At 51.9% G+C, this 19,264-nt stretch overlaps 1 protein-coding gene and 1 pseudogene across 1 annotated transcript in view; one reads left to right on the forward strand and one right to left on the reverse strand.

Moving 5' to 3' along the window:
- The window catches only part of CAPN2 (calpain 2), a 57,136-nt gene that overhangs the window by 30,953 nt on the left and 6,919 nt on the right, over positions 1 to 19,264 (reverse strand). The window lies entirely within an intron of this gene.
- Positions 16,815 to 17,914, forward strand: LOC103078086 (poly(A) polymerase alpha-like; annotated as a pseudogene).

The raw sequence follows: 19,264 nt of genomic DNA on the forward strand, positions 1-19,264 counted from the left end.
ACTTCTAACTAGGAAAATCCAACTGCAATTCAAATTTAAAACTAAGGGGTAACAAGCTGGCAGCTTCCTGAAATCCTATATTGTATCTTAATACCCCAATATCCTTGGCTCAGAAATATTAAAACGTATCCCTGGTGGCGTAGTGGTTGGGAGTCCGCCTGCCGATGCAGGGGACACGGGTTCGTGCCCCGGTTCGGGAGGATCCCACATGCCGCGGAGCGGCTGGGCCCGCGAGCCATGGCCGCTGGGCCTGCGCGTCCGGAACCTGTGCTCCGCAGCGGGAGGGGCCATGGCAGTGAGAGGCCCGCGTACCGCAAAAAAAGAAAAAAACAAAACAAAAACAAAAACAAAACAAAACAAACAAACAAAAAAACGTATCACCCATTGAATGCAGTGCAATTCCTTACAGCAACAGGAGGATGGCCTGTCACCGCACAGCCAAGACCCTGGCACTAAGATCACAGCACAAGCAAGAAGAAACAAGAGTTAGATGCATTTTACAGTCAAAGGTTCAAAGTTTTTTTTACCAGGTCTCCAAATTCTGGAGTTGAGGGAGACTTAGAGCCACTTAGAAGAACATCTTGACTTCTAATAAGGTATAAGCATTTGAAATCCTATTGTATTATTCTGATTTCTTAACTTTCTCCCTCACCCCATGCAGCAAAATATTTTTAACTAAGTTGGGAAGCTCCCTTATGTAGAGCCCATTTTTAAAGTTTATTTAATATCTGCTCATATAAGCTTTCTCAGTTACAAGATCTGAAGGCAACGGTTATCGCAGTTTACGCTCACGGAGACTTACTGTGTGCCAGGCCCTGTGCTAAAATGCTTTACATGCATTGCAAACAACAACAACAAAATGTTGCCTGTCATTCCAGGAAACAACAATGTTGCTGCCATCAAGCCATCAGCCACGGTAGCCACCCAAACAGTGCACCCTGAGGGGATTCAGGACAGAGAAAAACTGGTCCTAGACAGTTAAGATGCATATGATATCTAGGGAATCATTTCAATGAGCCCAGACTCCTGGATCCTCCCATATACAGAAAAACACTAAAGTCATTAACTTGAGATGTTTTTTTGTGATTAGCAGTAATCTTTTGATGTCCACTACGTGATTTTTTTCAGTAAAAACTCCTATATACCTTGCTCCTCCCTTACCTCTTTGGAACAGTCCCTCAGAGCTACCAGGGAGGCTGTCTCCCAGGCTATAGTCCCCAGATAGGTCCCCGAATAAAACGTAACTCGCAACTTTTAGGTTGTGCGTTTTTTTCAGTCCAAAGTATCATGAAGTTATCTCATTTCCTTGCCACAGAACAATTTGGGGTAGGTGGGTACTATTACCACCCTCTGTAAGGAGACTGGGTGGCTCACCCCAAGATCCCAGCTAATGAGTGGCTGTCAGATCTGTCTGAGCAAAGCATATGCTCTTAATGTATAATCTGAACAGTCTCCTTTACAAGTAGGTGTCAGTTTCTAATTCACCCAGTTCACAAAACATGGTCTTGGGGGCTTTTGTCCTTGAGAGGTGACTCCATTATGTTTCAGTGTTTGGGCTGCACCGTGTTTTCTCTCTAGCTTCCTGCTCGCTCCGCCTGGATGGCCACGTCCGCCTGAGGGTTTTCTCCCCACGTGGAAACCTGTTCAACACCCTCATTAGCTGTAGCCTCACACAGTGCCACTCCTCTGGGCTGAGGGTTCTCCCTACCAAGGTCAGCATCTACTCTCCCTAAAATGATTTATGAAAACCCGTCTCCTCTGGGTGATCCCATGGTGATCTGCTTCTGTAGAGGTGACCTGGTTGGAGAAGTCACGGGAGTCTCCTCCTGGCACAGCCTGTTTTGGTCAGTCACATCCTGGTCTGGATAAAAACCAGGCCAGCTGGTACGGGCCAGGCAAGACAACCCGTTGACCTCTGAGGCTCCAGACCACTTGTGGTGCAAACTGGTTTGCGAGGGTGCCTGCCAGTGACCAAGGCCTCTCCTGGAATGTTGCCACGTGGATGGGGCTTGAAAAAGAAAGATCCAGTGTGTAGTTTTCTACGGGTGTTTAAATTATATATCTATAAGAGACTCTGGACTTTAGCAAGTATTTCTTCCTCGTGCTCACTTGTTTGCCTGTTTGGCTCTGCTCTCCAGTCACACAAGAAGGTATTTCGGCAGGGGTGAGGGTGGCCGCCCAGGCCGCTCAGGGGATGTGTAACTGAACAGCGCACCACGAAACTCCTGCCTTCCCTTCCTGGTGGGTTTTCCAGTTGTTACATGATTTTAGCCTTCCTGCCCAGGTACAAAGTCATTTCAGAAGGAGGCGATAACCTTCTGATCTTTTTTTTTTTTTTTTTGCGGTACACGGGCCTCTCACTGTTGTGGCCTCCCCCGTTGCGGAGCACAGGCTCCGGACGCGCAGGCTCAGCGGCCATGGCTCACGGGCCCAGCCGCTCCGCGGCATGTGGGATCCTCCCGGACCGGGGCACAAACCCGTGTCCCCTGCATCAGCAGGCGGACTCTCAACCACTGCGCCACCAGGGAAGCCCCTTCTGATCTTTATTTACTCCATTTATCTCAGAGCAGAAACAACTGTCTTGGGGGCCTGAGTGCCGGACTGTGTGAGCTGGAGGTGAGGATGGGTACCTTCCGGTTGCCTCCCCACATCCAGCCTACACCCTTTTCCATCCTGCCCTCTGCCCCAGAGCTGACCTCAGTGGATGAAACTGTGGGCTCCTGGGGCCTCTGGCTGCTGGGAGGGTTTGGCCAGCAGGGAGCCCTAAAGACCAGAGGGAGGGAGGAAAGTGAGATTAGTGTATTTCTTCCCTGACTCCTTTGTGAGCTTGGCTCGACCTATGTCCCTTGGCTGCAGGCACTGTTCCTTCAAGGTGGCATCTGTACACGACCCAGTTCTAGAATCCTGACAACTGCCTCCGACTCACATCAGGGCTCTCTTCTGGGAGGGATGGTTATGCTTCCTCATTTGATTACAGAGGCTTCCAGCCACGCCGTTTATGTCCAACAGTGTTCAAGACTTCTCTGGCTAGTGTGGTCTGTCCTCCACCGGCTGTTCACCCTTACAGCTAACTCCATCCTGGAGTTAGTTAGTCATCCATCCAGGACACCATCCTGCCTGGAGAGGCGTAGACAATCATTTACTCCATTTAAAAGGCGGCCCGCATTCTTGGCTAGAAAGATTCATCATAAAATTGGCACTTCCTCTTAAGTCAGTCTATAAATTTAACGCAATCCCAATAAAAATAGCAAGAGGATTTTTTAAAAATTGGAACTTAGCTGATCCTAAAATTTACAAGGAAAAAGTAAACATAAAGCCTAGCCAGAAAAATAATCTAAAGGGAGCGGAGTCTAGCTCTATTAGCTATTAAAACACATATAGAGCTAACATATTTAAAATAGTACAGAACTTGTGCAAGAGTATACAGAGATACATAAACGGCACAAAACAGAAAGTCCAGAAATAGTTCCAAACATAGGAATTTAGTAAAGATAAATTATTCACAACTGGAACTGGAACAACTGAGTAGCCATCTAGAAAAAAATCAAGGTATAGCTCATCTCGTCATGGGGATAAATTCTAAATGGAATAATATTTACATAAACATAACATTATATATCTTAACAATGTACTTTATATTATTTATATGTTATATATAAATCTAGCCATTTGTATTATTTACATATTTATTGTTTATGTATTTATATGATATATTATATTTTAATATGTTCACATTATAAATATAATATATTTATAAATCTATATAACCTAGAAGAGACAGTGGGAGAATTCTATTATAATCTTAGAGTGGTGATAGGCTATCAAATTGTAACCTAGAAGCCATAAAAATTTTAAATGATAAACTTTACATTAAAGTAAAAATAATTTGCATGGTAAAAAAAAATCATAATAAGCAAGGTCAAACTAAAAATTAATAGGGAAAAATATCTGTTATTCAGATCCCAGACCACAAGTGATATATAAATCTTCCTAGTATTTAAAAGGAAAAAAATGGGGGCTTCCCTGGCGGTGCAGTGGTTGAGAATCTGCCTGCTAATGCAGGGGACATGGGTTCGAGACCTGGTCTGGGAGGATCCCACATGCCGCGGAGCAACTAGTCCCATGAGCCACAACTACTGAGCCTGCGCGTCTGGAGCCTGTGCTCCGCAACGAGAGGCCTCGACAGTGAGAAGCCCGTGCACCACGATGAAGAGTGGCCCCCGCTCGCCGCAACTAGAGAAAGCCCTCGCACAGAAATGAAGATGCAACATAGCAAAAATAAATAAATAAACTCCTACCCACAACATCTTAAAAAAAAAAAAAAATGAAAAAAATGAAAGCTCAATAGAAAAAGGGGCAAAGATATAAACAGAGTTAATGGAAAAAGGAAAAATTAATGTCTCTTACACATAGTAAAAGGCATTTATCCTCACTCATCATAAAAGAAACATAAAGTAAAACTATACTAAGATACCATTTTTCACCTTTCGGATTGCAAAGGTCAAAGCATGATCATTTGGAGAGGCTGTGGGGGAATGTACACGCTCAACGCCGACAAAGGCAATTTGAGGATACTGTCACTATGCTCCAGCAATTCCACATGTAGTAATCTTCCTACAGACATACTCACGTGTGAAAATAATGTATGTGTAAGGTTATTTATTGCAGCATTGGCTGCAATAGAAAAGACTAAAGGTAAATGTCCATCCATAGAGAACAGGTGAAACAAACTACGTTCCCTCTACGACAATATTCTGTGCAGCCCTAAAAAGAAACAAAGATGGTTTCTGTTGATACGGAATAATCTCCAACATGTGTTAAGTGAAACAAAGCAAGGTACAGAACAGCAACAACCAAAAGGGGGAAATAGAAAAAAGAAAAAATGGGCCAACACGGTATTGGCTCCCCTTCTGTAATTCATATCTTCACAAACCGAAGTTATTTTTGGATGATTTATTATATAGAACATGTGTCCTTCTATGTGCTTAAATTGTACTTTTATTACCAGAAACTCTAGTTTATTGCCTTCAACAGATACTTGGTTATGTCAGTATTTGCAGTAAAAAAAAAAAAAAAAAAAAGTAGCTTAATATCAGGTCTTCTAAATGAAAATGATTATTTTTTGGTAAAGTCTTCCATAATAATTGGTCTCTAGTCAGTAAGAACAACCAACCAATCAAGTCACTTATTCCTGTGTCCCCTAAAGTGTGTTGTGTAGAAACTAGTTCCTTGGGGTTAACAGATACTCCTTGAGAAATGGGTTCTGTGGTCAAGTAAGTTTGGGAAATGCAAAGCTAACCAGGTCAAGTGTGGAGACTCGCAGAGCCTTTCAATAATTACACACTGTGACCTTCCCAAGGGTAAGGCGAGTGGGGTATAATATGAATGTTACCCAAATTTATTTGACCCTGGAACCCTTGCTGTTGACATCTCACACAGGCAGGGACCATGGAGCTCACTGGAGATGCTGGCTTACCTCGTGAGGGCACAGGAGCCACTGGCTCACCCTGGGAGGTGCTCCAGGAGCTGGGCTGCTCAGAACCAGATCTTCCCTGGGGGACCAGTGAGCGGCTGTCAGGCATCAACACTAGCTGCAGGGCCCACCTCTAGTGGCTGAAGTCCTTCTGACAGCACCCATGTGCTTTTTCCTCTCTCCAGGTTTTGACATTCTCTTCTTTCTGGATTGTCTATACTTTATTTATTAATTTATTTAAATTAATTTATTTTTGGCTGCTTTGGGTCTTCGTTGCTGCGCGTGGGCTTTCTCTAGTTGCGGTGAGTGGGGACTACTCTTCGTTGTGGTGCGCGGGCTTCTCATTGCAGTGGCTTCTCTTGTTGCGGAGCACAGGCTCTAGGCGCGCGGGCTTCAGTAGTTGTGGCTCACGGGCTCTAGAGCGCAGGCTCAGTAGTTGTGGCACACAGGCTTCAGTGGTTGTGGCTCGCAGGCTCTAGAGTACAGGCTCAGTAGTTGTGGCACATGGGCTCTAGAGCGCAGGCTCAGTAGTTGTGGCACGCAGGCTTCAGTAGTTGTGGCTTGCGGGCTCTAGAGCGCAGGCTCAGTAGTTGTGGCACGCAGGCTTCAGTAGTTGTGGCTCACGGGCTCTAGAGCGCAGGCTCAGTAGTTGGGGCACGCAGGCTTCAGTAGTTGTGGCTCACGGGCTCTAGAGCGCAGGCTCAGTAGTTGGGGCACGCAGGCTTCAGTAGTTGTGGCTCACGGGCTCTAGAGCGCAGGCTCAGTAGTTGGGGCACGCAGGCTTCAGTAGTTGTGGCTCACGGGCTCTAGAGCGCAGGCTCAGTAGTTGGGGCACGCAGGCTTCAGTAGTTGTGGCTCACGGGCTCTAGAGCGCAGGCTCAGTAGTTGGGGCACGCAGGCTTCAGTAGTTGTGGCTCACGGGCTCTAGAGCGCAGGCTCAGTAGTTGTGGCCCCTGGGCTCTAGAGCGCAGGCTCAGTAGTTGTGGCACATGGGCTTAGCTGCTCCGCGGCATGTGGGATCTTCCCGGACCAGGGCTTGAACCCGTGTCCCCTGCATTGGCAGGCGGATTCTTAACCACTGCGCCACCAGGGAAGTCCTGTCTATAGAATTGATTATTTTTCTTTGTAATATATGGTTTCATTGTATGCCTTTTCTTGGAGGGGGTGGTTAGGCCAAAAAAATTTCTGAGGAATGAGGCGAGGCGTATCTAAACACTTAACACCTTCTGACTCACCACCTGTCATCTGCCTTTCTCATTCTGGGAGCCTGATACCTGCCTCGGTCTCTCCAGAGCCCTGCACACAAGCAGGGACAAGTATCAGAGCTGGGTCACTAGAGGTCCTTGACCACCCTGGCTCCCTGCGACATTTCCTTTCAGCAGGTGGCTGCTGGCTCCGTCCATCACTGAGGCAGCACACAGGGCCCTGCCCAGAGGTTCCTGAACCACCCTGAAGGCCTGCCAGCAGGCTCGACAGGCCGACCGCTCCCACATCTGGGCTCCCCCGACACCCAGCTAAGCTTCTGCCCCTTCTTTCTGTCCTGGGAGATACTCGGCCAGTACAGGCCTGTGAGGCTGGGGAGGGAGGCCGGGGATCTTCTGCCCTGCTGCCCATCCTAGAAGCCCACCTGGGTGCCCCTCCCTACAGGAGCCCGCAGCCCCCTTCCTCTGCACATCTGCACCACGTGCAGACGACACTCCCGGGACAGAACAGTCCTCACCCTGCACTGAGGTGGGACCTCGAACGCAAGTACCGAGGGAAAGGGACACGTGCATTTACATGCCCTAACATGAAAATGACCGAGAGCAGGTTAGTGGGGAAAAGGGAGAGGTAGGGTTCTGGGAGTCTGGAGCCGGGGCAGGGGTGGAGCAAATAAAAAGCACAAGAGAAAGGGAACCAGCCGAGGCCGGGGCGGGGGCGGTCCAGGACCTCACGCCAGACCTGCCCCTTGAACTTGGACTTAGGTGGGCGCAGAGGTTACCTGCCCTCCCCAGTGGGGACCTCTGGATCCCTAAAAAAGGTGTGTCTCGCTGGAGGCTGTGTTCCTGCCCGTTCCCTTAAAGAACAGCCCTCCTCATCTTGCTTCGCACCCGTTCTCTCACCTTCCCATGCACCTTTCTGCCTCCTGACACCAGGAGGCCCCTGCACCAACTCCACTGTCTCGGGGTTCCTCAGATGCTGGCTCTCGGCTGCCCTGTCAGTCCCCTTTGGCCGGGTTTGTCCCTCCAGCCCAAGCCCTAGGGATCACCCTTCCTGCACAACCCCCTCTACAAGTCCAGTCCACGTTGTCCTGGGGCTCTCACTGCCAGCACTGAGCTAGAGGGAGGTGTACACGCCCGCTGCAGGGTGCCTGCCCACCTGGAGCGCTGGCCCGCTGGATGAGAACCTGGGTGCCATCAGCCTGGGTGCTGATGGGTCCCAAGGAAGGCTGAAGCTGGGCTGATGTGCTGACCCACCACGGAAGTGAGAGGGGGAGGTGTGCCTTGGCTGGCCTTCCCGGATCCCAGGCACAGGGCAGGGGCTGCACAGCCACCCACAGCCCCGTGGGGAACTCCAGGTGACCCCCCCAACCAGAAAGGAAAGATCCCCTGGAGAGAGCTAGGAGGACTGACCTGGATTTGAATCCTGACCCCGCCACTTAAGATCGTGTAATCTTGGACACATTTCTTAATTTCTCTGAGCCCGTGTTCTCTCAGCTGTGGAAGGGGGATAATACACACATATCCTCAAAGGGCTGTTAGGATCAGATGAAAAAGGGAAACCGGGCGTCCTGGATGGGCTTCAGAGATCTGGAACCCGAAAACACTGTGTGCACATTTTGCATGTATGCAAATATATGCATTTTCTAGGGAGGAGTCAGGTTTCCCTCCCCCTTACACCCCCAAAATTAAGAAACAACACAGCCAGAACATGGAGTTCAAATTCCGGCTCTGACTCAGGGCAAACTACTCTCTTTGCACTCATTTCCTCATATATACAATGGGTTTCATGATAGCAAATGTCCTCAGAGTTGAGAATTAAATGGGAGGAAAAAGCCAAGCATTTAGAACACTGTCTCTGAGGGTTTGCTCTTTTTATCTTCTAAGTTTATAAGGGAGAAAACTGAGGCCCAGAAGAGGTGAAGTCTCGACTGAGGCCTGTTTCGGAAAGGGTGACAGCTCAGGATGCGGGTGCGGGTAGGTGGGAAGGAAGAGGGAGTGAGACGGGGGAGGACTGTGACCTGCTGAGTGCATTTGGGGCCTGTCTCATCATCTTGAGCCCCTGCCGAATCTTCAGAAGCAAGCAGGGGGTAGGGGGGGACGGTAAATAAAGGTAAAGGAGGCGCACTGATGAGGATGTAGACACGAACGCATTTACTCAAAACCCAAGAATGGCCCCTGCAGTGATGGAGCCCCTCACCTTCACCCCTGCCCGTGCCTCACCTGGGACTGTGGCCATTGCCCCCTACGCCCACCCCCACCCCAGCGCAGGACCAGGGGCCCGATACCCGCCCCCTGGGCTGAGGATGGCTTCATGGACTCTGCTCTGTCCGCTCACAGAAGACAAGGCAAGAGGTTCCTTTAACAAGCAAACTGCCTCCCCCGTCTCTGCAGTTTGATACTCACTTTCTCTCCCCGCATGCCTTTCCTGTGGGTTGTCACACAAAATTTTACTGTTTTTTGTGCCTATGGCAGAAGAGTGTTCATGCATTAATTCTGAATTTATTCACTTGTTCCATGACTATTTAGTGTCGTTCTCTCTGGCCCACCCTTGGGCACCTGCTGAGATCACGTAAGCCACTTTTCTCAAGGGACCTCAGGGAACCCCCTCGTAGTCCAGACCTCCCCCTCCCCTTCTAATTTGCTTGGGAAAAGGAGGCTTGAGTAGGATCTTGGTTCTGTTCGTTAAGCACAGCTGCCTCACCCTCCTGGACTCGGGCACCCAGGCTACCTGGATAAAAGTTTAACTGTCCCCAGCTGGGCTGCCCTTGTCTGGCTCCTCTGCAGCCTTGCTGTGATCGTGACCATGTACACACAGGCTTCCCTCCGCTGCACACACTTGGCATGCCCAGATCCCCACCCTCTGAGCACACAGCACCCATGGGCAGACCTCATGAATAGCTCCTTTAAGCTCCGGAGCCCTCTTCTAAAAAGATAAATTCACGCAGAGCCACATTGACAAATTTCCAGAGCTGTGCTCCCCAGGCCTCTGTGTCCAGTCCCGAGGGTCAGCGCTGAGCACAGGCCGAGGACGCCTGGGGCCCACTGTAGCGGGGAGGGGTGGAATGGGGCTGGAATGGTGATGAGGATTACACTGGTGGCTGCTGGAAGTTTTCCCGAGAGGGGAGCATGATATTTGTTGGGTGCGTTCTGCTCCTTTCCCTCCCACCATCACTGTCTTTCCTCCACCCACCGGGAAGCGGAGCAGAGGACCCAGGAGATGCTGGCTGCCGGCCCACCTGTCCCGCTGCAGCTCCATCACTCTAGGGCGTGGTGCCTGCTGACAGTCCCAGGAGGATGGAAGCTCTGTGAGGGCAGGGCCCCTGCCAACGTGGAGCACGTGCTCCATGAAGCAACACAGGCTGAGGAAGCTCTTCATCTCGGAGGAGAAAGAGTGGGCAGAACACGAAGTCCAGGGCCAGCCTTGCAGGGCCCTACACCCCCAGCCCGGCCTCAGCACCCCTCGCTGCTGCGTCCCGTGGCTCCTTGGACACACCAGCCGCCCCGAGAGCCTCTGAGCACCTGACTGGCCTGCGTGCCTCTTCTGCCTCCCACCTGGTCTCAGACGATCCTCCTGAGCCAGGTCTAGAGAAGGATGCTTCTCACGCTTGGGCTCGCCAGCCAGCGTGGGGAACACTGTGGGCACACCATCAGAGAAGACGGGGGCGAGCCCCAGGACTCAAGTCCAAACAGGGCACATGGGCTGTAGGGCCATGGGGTTCAAAGAGGGGAGCTTGGACTGGTCCTGAGAGCAAGGTGGAGGTGGGGTGGGAAGCGCTTGCAGGGAGAGAGAAGGTCAAGTGCAGGCACCCGAAGGTATGGGGGGTGGCATGGCACAGTCCAGGAGGGTGGGGAGCAGGGCAGAGGGGGCGCGAGGACGCCGGGGGGTCTAGGGAGGGCAGAGTCTGGAGATGGGTTACACTTCCGTAGAGTCTGAACTGACCCCGAGGGAATTTAAACGAAGGTTCCCTTTCACCCTTTCTTCTGCACAGACCCTCCGGGCACAAGGAAATAGCACTCGCACTTTCCCGGGTGGGCCTCTTCCTGCTGGGGAAGCACACACTTTGCTCTGCTTCCTCTGTCCCACACCTTCCCTCCGCCTCTCTTCTTAGTCGTCCTTGGGGACTGTCCCATCCCTTGCTGTTCCCCTCCTGTGTCCTCACACTGCATCCCAGCTGACCCCTACTAGAGCATGATCAGAACTTATATTTAATTTGTCCATTTAACCATTTCCCCCGCTGGCTGTCACTTCCCTGATGACAGGGCCTCTGGCAGTAACGTCAGAATGGACCGGTGACAGGCAGGCACCCAGAGCAGGAATCCAGGTGAGAACTAAGGTCCACCTGGAGTAATGGGGGCTTGGTAGGTGGAGAGGCTGGGAGAGGCGTGACGAGGGATTAAGGACCCAGAACAGAGAGGACCAGATGGATGTGGGAGAAGGAGCTGGAGACAAGAAGAGTCTGGTGCAGAGAAAGGACCGCGGTGTTTTTGTTGTTTATCTTCTGCCTAAAGTCGCAGCCCACTGCTCTTCCGGTCACAGGCACCCAATGGCCGAATGGAAGCAGAAAGGGCCTCGGGGCCTGGCAGGGTGTCTCAGGAAAGCTCGGCTGGTGAAGGGAGTCCTGAAGCTGGCACCACCAGCCCAGCCCGCTGAGTGCCCCTCCGCCCTGCGTACTGGGAAGTCCCAGAGAACAGAGGACACACCTGCCCCGACCACGATGGGCTAGCGTCCGAGCAGCCTTGGGTCACCACCGGTGAAGGACAAGGCCATTATTCAAAGGGGAGGAACCGTGGCATCTTCCCAAAACGGCAGCCATGGTACTTCCGGTTTCACCTGTTCGTCTAGGACCTTGCCCTTCCCCACCAGGGGGTGGAATCTGCATCCCTCCCCTTGAACCTGGTGGGGCCTCTGTCTGTCTCAGCGAATAGATATGGCAGAAGTGATGCTCTGTGATTTCTGAGGCTCTCTCTCCGTAGCTTCTGTGTAAGAAGTGGAGCTCTCTTAAAGCCTCCATGGAAGAGCCCACAAAGGATGCAGGAAGACCCCAGAGATTCAGCTGACAAGCCTCCAGCCCAGGCACCAAACACATGAGTGGGGGGCCTTCGGGTGACCTGAGCCCGTCCCCATCTGACTGCAGCCCCACGAGGGACCCTGAGAGAGTCCCCCCGCTAACCCCAGTTATCTATCCTTCAGAACCACAGGAGAGAACGAGAAAATGACTGCTGTTGTTTCAAGCCTTTGATGGTGAGGCAGATTGCCGTGAGGCAGATTGCCGCGCAGCAGATACAGGTGCAAGGAGACCAGGACCTTCCTGGAATCCCTGCCAGCTGACAGGGTCTGCCCCTGGGGCGGGGGGGGGGGGGGGGGGGGGGGGGCGGGGGGAGCCTACAGCGGCAGAGGCCAGTGTGACATTGCAACAGCCTGAGGTGCACCGTGTGTTCTCCCGGGGAAGTTGTCCCTGGATCCCGGGACCCTGGCGGGGGGGGGGGGGGGGGGGCGTGCCAGCAAGAGAGGAGTCAACACGGAGAGATGCCAGTGCCAGGACGCCGTGCCCAGACACCCAGTCACTCTGCGGTCCCCGGGGCACCCCAGGACCTGAGATGCTCCGCACATGCCTGCTCCGGGAAGCTGATGAGACAGACGGCCCGCCAAGGGGAGCGTCCTGAGACGCAGAGAGGGCCCATCTCCTCCTTTGCTGCAGCAGCTCCCCGGGGAGAGTTGGAGCTCCTCTCCATGGGGTCAAACATCCCAGCCATGCCGCCCTGACTGCAGCTCGATGTTTCCTCCTTCCCCAGGACGACGCTTACTCCTAACTGTGGCTGGCTTAGGGGAGGTGATTCTGGACGTGTGTGGGGTTGGTCTTCACCAGCTGCCAGCACAGGCATCGCACCCTGGATGCCCAATGACTGCCCTCCGCCTGCCCCGTGGCACTTACTGTGTCCATAGCCTCCTTCTCTCCCCGGATCTACCACTGGTTCCCCCCCAGGAACGTTTTTGCTCCCCTTTCCCCCAAGGGATTTTTGGCTCTGTGTGAAGACATCTTGGGTTGTCGTGCTTGGGGAGGGCTGCCAGTGCATCTAATGGGCAGAGGCTGGGAACGCTGCCACGCGTGCCGCAGCACTTGGGACACCCCCATGATGGAGAACGAGCCGGCCGCAGCCCCCAGCAGGGCCGAGGTCGGGGAAACCCTTCTCCCTCTCGAGTCCTGCTTGTCCTGTGTTTCATCCCTGCAGGGCTTTGTGCCTTTGCTTTTCCATGGTGACAGCTGGATAAATGATAAAGGGACCAAGATATTGAGGCTGCTTCTGGCTAAATTTGACCCTTCCTGAGACACTGGTATTTAGCGGTCTCCAGCAGACCTGAGACCCTGCTGACAGAATAACTCCCTCCTGGCCTAGGTGGCCTGGGGCGTCGCAGCTTTGGAAGGAAGTCCTTGGGAGCCAACAGGCGCTCCCCCAACCCCGGGGCTGGTGGTGCCCCCCCAGAGGAAGTGCACACCCTGCCAGTGCCCGGCCCTGCACGATGGCGGCCGATGAGTCCCACGGGGCCATCCCTTCCGTGACTGCTTCATTGTCTGGAGCAGCCCAGAGAAGGGTACCCCCAAAGCGGAATGACCCCCTATACACAATCACGGCTCATTATATTGGCACTGTCGGGGGGAGGTGGAGGTGCTCTGTTCTGCTCACATCCCAACCCTGGTAAACACGGGGCTTCAGCCTCCTTCCGTGAGCTGCAAGCACAACTACAGCAAGAACAAATGATCCGAACCACATGTGTGCCCTCTCCCTCCCTTCCCCCTGCCGCTCCTGAGGGGGGGCCCTGAAAGGGAGAAGGAGAAGGGGGGACAAGGACGCGGAGACCTCAGGGTCACACCGTCGCACACCGAACTTGCATGGACGAACCAGACTCTCGGAAGGGAGGCCCTGCCCCATGCCGCCCTCGGCTGCCCTGGACCGGGAGGACACAGCCTCCCGGTTGTAGGTGTCGACTCTGCCCCCCAGCTCCCCGCGACCGTGGACGCTGCGGTCACTACCAGATGGCAGAGTTACCAGCCAGCTCACCATGGCCCTGTGTCTTTCTGCCATCCACATCCACAACCTCGCCTTCCTCCCCAACCCCTCCGTGCCCAGAGGCCCCAGCAGGGCAAGGAGGTGGAGCCAACCCCATCTTAGATTCCTACTCCTCAGAATTCCTTCCTCACCTCCCGGAGGAACCAGAGGGTGAGGATCTACTTTCCTGGTTTCCTGGGGGCCTTCACAGTGTTGAACGAAAGGTAAAGTCTCACTGCAGCTGGGGCGGCAAAACACAGGGGAGAGGGCTTCCCTGGTGGTGCAGTGGTTGGGAGTCCGCCTGCCGATGCAGGGGACACGGGCTCGTGACCCGGTCCGGGAAGATCCCACATGCCGCGGAGCGGCTGGGCCCGTGAGCCATGGCCGCTGAGCCTGCACGTCCGGAGCCTGTGCTCCACAATGGGAGAGGCCACAACAGTGAGAGGCCCGCGTACCGCAAAAAAAGCAAAAAAACAAAAAACACACACACGGGGAGAGATCACGTCGGGGATTACGATAAGAGTGAACGTTAGAGGTTTTCTCACTCTGGTCCTGATCCCCAGAGAGAGAAAAACCATCAGTCATACAGCCTTAAGGTTCTCTGCCTCATAGGAAAAGGAAAGGACAGACATGTCACCTTGTTCCCATTTCACAGGTGGGTAAGTAGAGGCTTGAGACTGAAAATAGTAGGCGTGCTACAGGCAAAGCAAGTGCTGTGAGGAGAGAGCCCAAGCGCGGTGGCAGTGAGGAGCCTCCTGGCCTTTTGGGACACGTCAGGGAGCAACGGCCATTGCACGAGCCCTGAAAGTTGGAGCAGCAGACTTCACCGAGTTTCTTGAACTTTTCTCCAAACATTAGCGCCTTGGTCACCTCCTAATGCCAAGTGCTAGAGACGGACCCCATTGGTTGTTCAAGACACAGCAGGGCATGCTCCACCTCCCCTACCCAGCCTCATTTCCATACTCCCCTCAAGCCACACTCTCCCCAAAGGTAACTTGCAATTTGCAGTTATTAAACCCTTACTAAGTGTCAGCCTCTGGCACTCTGAGCTTTCCATGCATTATTTAATTTCATCCTCACAGCCCTCTGAGGTAGATACTACTATCATCCCCATTTTATGGATGAGGAAACTGAGGCTTAACGAGGATGGTGATTTATCCCACGTGATAGAGCCAGGAAGTGGCAGAACCAAGGGGCCAACCTGTAACTGATGGACACCCAAATCCTCACTCTGGACCTTGCCATTTACAGATGTTTACTGATGTACATGCCTTGCTTGTCTCTGGGTGGAGACCATCCCACCCCAGAAAGTCAAGGATAGGAGGCCGGATCCCAACGCTGCAGTGGCCATAATGCACATGTGGCTTTTCATGTTCAACTGCAGAAAATTAAAAATTCAGTTCCTTGGTTGCATTAGTCACACTGCAAATGCTCCACATGTGGCTTGCAGCTACCATACTGATAGTGTAGAACATTAGCATCACGGCTAAAAGTGCTGGTGGACAGTGCTGGTCTAGAGTCTGCCCCACTGCACACAGGCCACCCAACGTTGGCCCAGCCAGAGCAGACTACCCTCCTCCTGGGGCTTCTTCACCCCACTGTTGCTGCCCAGGAACCCACTAGACCTCATAGAACACATGGCCCTTCATTTCTGAAATCCCCTGGATGGGGGCCTCTCTGTGGCTGATCCTGTGGGGGATGATCTGAGCAAGGGTCTCAGACCCTGGGGTGGAGATGTTACTGCTCAACAAACATGATCTGCAGCCCGGTGCTGGAGGGGTGTGGCAGAGAGTGGGGACTGCCAGTGGAAGTCACAGAACGTCAGAAGTAGTGAGACCTTACGACTAGGATCCAATCCCCTCAACTCAGAAACAGAGCAGAGTCCACACGGGGATGTGGCCTGGCTCCTGGCTCAGGGAGCACCCGAACAAGCGCAAAGTCACGCTCTGATCCACAGGCCCACGGGGAGCAAAGGAACCGTGTAAACTGTTTGGAAGTTTCCTCTGGCTTCAGAGGAACATGTACATGACAATGCGGGGGGGGGGGTTCTTTGGGGAGGATTCCCACTGCCTCTCCTCCCTGGGGAGAGGAGGTCAGGGACAGCCAAGGACAGATGTGCCCAACTTTAGGCCTCGGATGAGGCAGGAACCCCGCTGTGTGATTGCCAAGGCTGGGGCAGCCAGGGCTGGACGGGGCCGCTGGGAGATTCATCCCTGGCACGTTCATGGGCCTGTCTCTGGTGCAGCAGGAAAGGAAGCTGGGAGCACAGGCAGCTGCCACAGGGGAGAAAAGCTGTGAAAAAGCATTTATAACCAGAAGAGCTGCCGGGGAGAGGACAGGAGGACTCACGGACCACACACATCTGCCCCAGGAGCTGGGAAGAAGCCACTGGGGTCGGGGACGGTGAGGGCAGTGCTGAGACTGGCGGTGGAGCCATTGTTTTAAGAAAGAGGAAAAAATATATTTATTTTCCCCACCAAACCAGCCAACACTTATTTTCTAGTTCTTTTTTTTTTTCTTTTTTTTAACTACAAGCACTCTTTTTTAAAAAGGCACCTACAAATTCCAATAGAGGGGCATCCTACAAAATCCCAGACCAGTACTCCTGAAAAGTGACAAGGTCAACCAAAACAGGCTGAGAAACTGTCACAGCCAAGAGCCTTAGGAGACATGACAACTAAATGTAATGTGGTGTCCTGGATGGGATCCTGGGACAGAGAAAGGACCTTAAGTAAAAACTAAAGAAAGCTAAAGTATGGACTTTAGTTAATGATGGTGTTTCAATACTGGTTCATTAACTGTAGCAAATGTCCCACACTTAATAATGTAAGAAGTTACCAGTAGGGGAAACTGGGCTGTTGTGTTTGGAATTCTCTGTACTATCATCTCAATTTTTCTGTAAACCTAAAACTGTTCTAACAAAGTCTATTAAAATGTTTAAAAGGCACCTATTAAAATGGCTTTTAAAAATTATAATTTAAGGGGGTTGGACCCAGGGCTGAGGCAGGCACCCCTCACTCCCGTCTCAGTGGGTCATGCCCAGGGCGGCAGCGGGGGAGGCGGGTGACTGGGCAGTGTCCACGCAGGAGACCATGCGGTTTCCAGTTACAACGCAGGGATCACAGCAAACACAGCCACCACAGAAGCACTATGGCATTACCTCCCCCATCAGCTTAGCAGCCCCCAAGGAGACTGACTACCTGCTTACACAGAAACTAACTGAGACTCTGAAGCCCTTTGGCGTTTTTGAAGAGGAGGAGAAACTGCAGCACAGGAATTTTTAATTGGGGGAAAATTAAATAACCTGGGAAAAGAGTGGATACGAGAAATCAGTGAAAGCGAGAATCTTCCACAATCTGTAATTGAAAATGGTGGTGGAAAATGTTTTACATTTGGATCTTAGAGATTACGAGTACATACAAAAGGTGCCGATATTGATGCGTTGTGTGTTGCACCAAGACATGTTGATCGAAGTGATTTTTTCACCTCATTCTATGATAAGCTGAAATTACAGGAAGAAGTAAAAGATTGAAGAGCTGCTGAACAGGCATTTGTACCAGTTATCAAACTGTGTTTTGATGGGATAGAGATTGATATTTTGTTTGCAGGATTAGCACTGCAGACTATTCCAGGAGACCTGGGCTTAAGAGATGACAGTCTGCTTAAAAATTTAAATATAAGATGCATAAGAAGTCTTAATGGTTGCAGGGTAACCGATGAAATTGTGCATCTAGTACCAAATACTGACAACTTCAGCTTAACCCTGAGAGCTATCAAACTGTGGGCCAAACACCACAACATCTATTCCAATATATCAGGTTTCCTCGGTGGTGTTTCCTGGGCTATGCTAGTAGCAAGAACCTGCCAGCTTTATCCAAATGCAACAGCATCAACTCTTGTACATAAATATTTTTTTTTTTTTTTGCGGTACGCGGGCCTCTCACTGCTGTGGCCTCTCCCATTGTGGAGCACAGGCTCCGGACGCGCAGGCTCAGCGGCCATGGCTCACGGGCCCAGCCGCTCCACGGCATGTGGGGTCTTCACGGACCAGGGCTCGAACCCTGGTCCGCATCAGCAGGCGGACTCTCAACCACTGCGCCACCAGGGAAGCCCTGTACATAAATTTTTCTTGGTATTTTCTAAATGGTATGTGTTTAGTTTATATTAAAATAAAATGGATTGTAGACACTGAGAAAAATATATAATTTAAGAATCATTTAAAAAGTTATTTACAGTATTTAAAAATGGGAAAATAGGGAGAGGTTGAATTTGTTCAGGATTCTACAATTTGCCTATGTGTCTGCCTATATTAATCGCATTTTTCATCACAGCCCTGGGAAAGGAGTATTATCATTATTCCCATTTTATAGAAGAGGAAACTGAGGCTCAGAGAGCTTGGGTAACCTGCCCAAAGTCACTCAGGCTAGTAAGCAGGGGAGGAAGCAGGAACTGGAAACCTCCTTCCTGCATGCTTTTCCCACTGGCCCTGCCCTTCCCCACTCTCTGCTGAGCCGGGCTGTGGGGAGGGGCACCCTGTAGCCAAACATCTCCTAGTGTTTGGGGGCCCATGTGACTTTTAGGGGTAGAGGCAGGGTGATCCACCTCTGAGGGGCCAGGTTACAAAGACACGGGGCTGTGTGGTTTCAACAGCTCTGACAGCGCTGGCAGCCTTGAGCCTTCCCCCAGGAAGCCGAGGGCCTATGGTGGCACCTGGCCAGGGCAGCTACCTTCCTCTGAGAGTTTTGAAGGCTGTGGGGCCCATGCGGGGCTATGAGGGGGAAGTGGTTAAAGCCCAGCAGTGGCCCAGTGAAAACCAAAGGTAGGAGGAGCTCAGCTCTGGGACCTCCTGGGCTCCTGGAGCCACTCCATGGCTATCACCTGTAAGAAGAGGCTGAAAGCAGCAACTCCAGAGCCATATTTAGCTGTAGGGCCAGCCTGGCCGAGGCTCAGCCTGGGTCTCCAGCCCTTCCTCCAGATGGGCAGATTTTTCTTCACTGACTCAATGTTGAGCCCGACCAAGGTCTGCAAAGCAGATGGCTCACGTCAGAACAGTTCTGCAAACACGGTTGGAATTACTTTGGTGAGGCTTCCAGCTTACCCTCTGGGAAACTGGGTGGGAGCTGGTGGATTAACCATTGCCGGGCAGCCCTGTGAAGTGAGGCAGGAGGCTGAGAAATGTACAAGTCCCAGGATGGGCCCCGCCCAGGTTCACTGGTGAACTGAGTGAGTCTCAGGGTAGAAAGTACAGGTAGGAAAATAAATTTTGCTTTGAGAATTTTACCTGAAAAATCCCTCAACATAGCCTCATGGCCACTTGTGATGGGAGTGAGAAGAGTGTGGAAAGCTTTAAAATCAGATCAGGGTTCTTTCCTTTGGCAATTTTTAGCTTTGTGGCCTTGCATGGGCTCCCCACCCCCTGCCTCAGTTTTCTTATCTGCAGAGTGGGGATGAAAATATTTACTTGGATGACTACATGAGACAATGCAATGAAAATGCTCCATGAGTTGCATACTGTTATACAGTGATAGGGGCTGTTATCATT

The sequence above is a fragment of the Lipotes vexillifer genome, unplaced genomic scaffold, assembly GCF_000442215.2.
Source record: "Lipotes vexillifer unplaced genomic scaffold, Lipotes_vexillifer_v1.1 scaffold634, whole genome shotgun sequence".
Lineage (NCBI taxonomy): Eukaryota > Metazoa > Chordata > Mammalia > Artiodactyla > Lipotidae > Lipotes > Lipotes vexillifer.